General features: G+C 35.3%; 1 long non-coding RNA gene across 1 annotated transcript; it reads right to left on the bottom strand.

Annotated features, from left to right (window-relative positions):
- Nucleotides 1–2,271: 2,271 nt before the first annotated feature.
- LOC128013029 (uncharacterized) lies at nucleotides 2,272–3,035 on the bottom strand. Its single transcript, XR_008183239.1, has 2 exons — nucleotides 2,816–3,035; nucleotides 2,272–2,731 (listed from the first exon to the last, which is right to left on the bottom strand). It is a non-coding gene; the product is annotated as an uncharacterized LOC128013029 (long non-coding RNA).
- Between the last annotated feature and the right edge of the window lie 2,448 nt (nucleotides 3,036–5,483).

Here is a 5,483-nt window from a genome sequence, read left to right on the forward strand (position 1 = left end):
TTCATTCTTTGGCAGTGAAAATAAAACAAACTTGCCTTTACAATTGAAAACACACTGTCTCCTCGACATGATGCTATCACACCAACCAGAGTATCTGTGTGGGGAGGGGGGGCAGTTCAGAGTTTTGTTTCTCCCAAGACGGTAGGCGAAGATTATTATGAAAAGTTTTCCTAGTGACGTACATAGAGATGGGCAAAAGATTTGAAATCTATAACGACTCGTTTCAGCGATTCAGAGTCGACTCCTTACTTTAGAAGCCAATAACTTTATAAATAGTGTACTTTTTGGTTTAATTACTTTGCATATTGTTTAAACTGATGGACAGCTACATCATACACTGTAATACAGGTAATTTTTGATTTCCCATCTGTGTGGCTCTTTAAGTTATGTGTACGTGGTTCAGAAGCAGCAACGAGAGCGCATTATTGTAAGGCGAAAGCACATTAAAATCATGCACGAGCGCGAATCTATCCGTTCGCAAGCAGATTTTCTTCACTCTTTTAACAAAACCAGATGCGCGTGCTCAGATCACATTAAATCTTTTCGCAACCTTTCTATTTATAACCTTTTCTGTTCTCATCTTTTTACTGCGTGCAGTGTGAACGTTCTGATCTGTTAAAAAAAGGCTACGCATCACAGACAGTGTGTGAACCTGGAGTAAGGCATATATGCCCAGTCTGCACTGTTCTCGTGCTCCACTTAGGCGCGCTGCATCCTGATTGGTTCAGTTAACATACTGTGGGAGGCCGGGGCCATGGAAAATCATGCTATAAATCGATTTAGAAATCGTGCACACTCAAATCGCTATTTTATTTCGATTTGAATTAATCGCACAGCCCTACTTCTTAGCGTCATCAAACCACGCGATTGTTATTGTTTTGGTAGTGCGCCCTCTCGTGGCAGGTCCTACAACCTGTACCTTTAATTGTGTATTAAAAAAAAAAATATATATATATATATATGTAGTAACTTAATTAAATTATCTTGCTAACTTTGGTATTTAGTATTACTAATTGTCTTCTAGGACAAGATTAGGTGGATAAATGTTGAAATTAGGGCTACGTGTACAGTAGTGCGTTTTCGTTTTAAAATGCATACTTTTGCTACTGTTCCGCCTGTCGTTTAAACAACTTCAGCACTTTCAAATCTCAAAAACAGATTTCCGAAAACACTGCAGATCCCGTTTGTTTAAAAGCACCGGGGTTGTGTTTCAGTGTAAACGGAACAAAACTGACTTTGGAAAAGATGTCATGGCTACCCGGATTTGATCTGTGTATCTTTGATGATCATGTAAACAATAACATCATGCTCATTTTTGTTCTACCTGCATGAATGGTCACGTGACATGCGTTTTCGGTTAGGTAGTTTCTAATGCATTGAAAACACAAGTGTAGAAGAGGATTGTTTTAATTTTAAAACGAAAACGCACTAGTGTAAACAAGTTATTTATTGTTTTTAAGTGAAGGGAAAGACCTACTAGTGTTTAGTGCTGTTATGTCTGATGTTTATAAGAATGTTAAAAAAGATTATAAAAAAGTTTTTGTGGTTACCATTGTGCTGAAGAGTAGACTACATGATAGTAAATATTGACTCTATAGTGCCAGTAGCAAGTAATATCCTGTTAGATCATTAAATTTACATGCTAAATAAATTAAATTTAACATGTGGCATGCCTGCTGTTGATTATATCTGAAAAAGATAAGACTAATTGATTCCAAGGCCACCAATCCATTAGTTGGGTGAGCAACTTAATTTATTTGGAGTAATCAACTTAAAAATGTGTTTATTCTAATTAGTTATTCTCATTGTGGTTTCTTGGTTTAACAATTTTATTAAATGCATTAACATTATTATTATTATTATTCAAGCCAACACATTATTTTTATAGTGTATAAATGCTGAGTATATCCTCATGAGTTTCCCATATTCATACTCCATCTGATCAACTGATAATATTTGCACTCACATTTTGCAAGTGCTTTTTATGAAATCATCATGATGCCGTGCCTGACAAAATTTTAACCATCCCTTAACATTGCTCACCTGCAAATTAGCACAGTAGAGCACAATAAAGTATGGCCTAACACACACACTGTACCGTGCTGCACTCTAGAGGCACATACTGCAAAGTACAGTATCAATGAGTATGTTAACATAAACCCTATAATATAATTAACGCAATACTGTTGGAGCTCATGTAAACAATACTTCAATTATATTAATGTAATAATACTCATAATTAAAGTAACTATAAATGAAGTCACGCCATACTTAACATCTAACGTTTAAGTTTATTACTTATAGGCTTACTGAACATCAATGTTAGCTTTGAGCTAGTTTTTATCCTGCTGAAAAACACCTTAAATCAGCCTAACATGGTTTGTTGGTCACAACTGCTCTCTCTGTTTCTGATTGAACAGGTCTAACGGATTGACTAAACGGGTGTTTGCCCAAATTCATCTAGTCGGGCTGGGAGAACCTTGCCAACAAGCAGCTTTTTCTTTTAAATTTAAATAGCCAAACACACAAATTGTAGCTAGCTATACTTATATTGTAGCTATATACAATATAATTTATTTACTGTTATTCCTCACCAGGATCTTTAGTTTACTCCCTCCCTCCTCTGCTGATGACAAACTTTTTCGAAGGGTATTAAAAGTCCAAAACATGTATTTTAGCCAATCCTTTGCTTGCTTCTTATATGGGCCTTTTCCAATCGTCCGCTGGTTCCCTGCAAACAGCGAACTTAAAATAAAAGTACACATGACGATCTTCTCAAGCGAAAGTCCAGTTTGGAGAGAGTGTGCGTCCTCACCCAAAAATGAGCTTGAAAATGACTTGAGGAAACAACGCCGCTTTACGACGGAAGCCGAAAGAGTCGACGCGTTACAATGTCTTTCTTGATTGCTGGCCATCTTATCATAACATGAGTTGTTTTCTTAGAATGTCCGCTTAAATTTCCCACAAAAAAAAAAAAAAATCCGTACGCCACTCCATTTCTTTTACTCCTATGCATTTAACCACTCTTGCGACACGAATGCACACGTCCGGTGTTACAATATATTCGGTTCCTGAAATATATGGAACTGAAAATAGTGCCACACTTTTCAAATAGTTCCCGTTTAATGGATTATTCGAAAACGTAATTTTTAATGTTTAAGCATTGCTGTTGTGGTGTTCAATCACATTGTTTCTAGATTCAGTTGTGATCAGATTCATTTGAAATAATTGCTAGCTTCATTGGACCAAAAAATGAACTTTTCACACACACACAAACACACACACACACACACACACAAAACATTTTTAAAAATGTCACTGTTTTTTATTCTGATACAAAATGACCAGCTAACATTTATTGACTAATATCAGCAGAGCGTGAAAGTTTGAACAGTGTGAACAAGAAACATGTGAACAGTACTCAGATCTCCATCTGTCGTAATTTGGCCCAGAAGCTAATATCCAGCATGCCAGAGCGAATTGCAGCGGTTATGAAGAACAAGGGTCAACACTGTAAATACTGACTGATTGCATTTTTTTACCAATAAAAGTCTTTAAAACTTATGATATGCTTATCAGTTTTTCACCAAATCATAGAAACATGTGGAAAAATAATCTACAAACACTGAAGCAGCAAACTTTGCAAAAAACTGAATTTATGTCACTGTCAAAACTTGGCCACAACTACACATGAAACAAACTTCTACAAATTTATCTGTGGCCAAATAAAATGTAAGATAGCCTGGAGTTAGTATCCTGTATCATTCTGTCTTTCATGATCTTTTTTTTAAATAGCCAAAGTTTCCCAGCCTCCGCAGCCCCATCAGTAACTTTATTTACACCGAACTACAGTTTCAAATTATACTGGATATCATAGACATATATTTTCTATAATTTTATTTTACTTTTTAAACATTAAAATATAAATTTTTCCACATACGCCTGTTTATAGATTATATATATAGTAATAGATTATAATATATAACGACTCTGGCATCATTTACCCATTTAAAAACAGTATGAACAAAAACAGATACATTTTGCAAAGTATCTTCTACAGAACAATGAGTCATACAACCCTTAAAAAAACATGAGTGTTATGTTTCATCTTGGACTGATGTGGTGTCAAGACGGGCAGCAAAGAATCCACTTCTCTCCAAGAAAAACATCAAGGACAGACTGAAATCCAGCAGGAAGTACAAGGATTGAACAGCAAAAGCCTGGCACAGAGTTTTTTTCTGATGAAGCTCCCTTCCTGCTGGTGGAAAATCAATTGTTCAGAGAAGAAAAGGGGAACACTGCCATGAGTCCTGTGATGTGCCAACAGTGAAGCATTAAAGGGAACTGCCCCTTTAAAATTAACCTACAAAAACATTTGTCATGTTTTTCTTTATTGTAGGCTATTTAGTTAACTGTCAAATACAGAGCATTGCTTAACAATATGATTAAGTACGATTAGGGAATCAGAGAAAAAAAAAACACTACTACTAGCATTATAATAATATGTAAGCATAAACTGTGTCTGTTCTTTGTCCATAGCAATTTTATATAAATTGCTATTTAGGTCAGATTAGGCCAATCATCCTCAAAGCCTCCTCCAAACATAACCTCATTACCAATCCTCAATAGATTCATTAAGGAACATGGCAGATATTTGGAGGTTGCAACAACCAATGAATAGGGAGTATTCATTTCACTCACGTTCATGAATCTTGCACAACGATTTAACGTTTTTTTTTTTTTTTTTACAGTACTTCTGAACTGATACACGCAAAAAAGAAGGTTCTTTAAAGGTTATTTATATGTAGTAACGGATTTCGAACCTCAATAACCTTGTTATGCTGAAATGGTTCTTTGTTTTGGAGTTTAGGGTTGTTTTTCCCGCCATTCGTGTTGTTTAAATATGTAACTGTCAAGGCTCCTCATTACCGATTATTTGGAGCTCATCCAACTAAATACTGTCAACACAGTCTCAACAGGTAAATGATTTCATTCTTTAATTAAAATACAAATGTAACTTTAAAATTGTAACTGGTTTCCAAACATGTTGTTTTCTCTTTTTAGTGTTTTGGTCATATGTACAGTATATTATTCCTGTGAGGGCCAACAGAGGGAGACAGAGAACAGATAATAATGTCATAGACGAGCATTTTCCTGAAACTGAGAGAGAAATAATTAAGCCTTCTTGAGAACATCCTGCTGTTCCCCAATGCTTTTCTTCCTTAAGAGCAGCATCTTAAAAATATATTTATATATCTTTCTAAAACAGAACAATAACTATAAGTCTTGTCTCCTGAATTGTTATTCCATTCATGTATGCCTGTCATGTCTTGAAGAATAATGGAGACACACTGTATAATTACACAAGGGTGGCCTTAAACCTGGAACCTTTTAGCAGTGGATTAAACTCAATACGCATTCGCACGTAATGTTAATATTTTATCAACATAATGTAGTGTATTCTATAAATTTAGCTCCTGTAT

Source organism: Carassius gibelio, chromosome B24, assembly GCF_023724105.1.
Source record: "Carassius gibelio isolate Cgi1373 ecotype wild population from Czech Republic chromosome B24, carGib1.2-hapl.c, whole genome shotgun sequence".
Lineage (NCBI taxonomy): Eukaryota > Metazoa > Chordata > Actinopteri > Cypriniformes > Cyprinidae > Carassius > Carassius gibelio.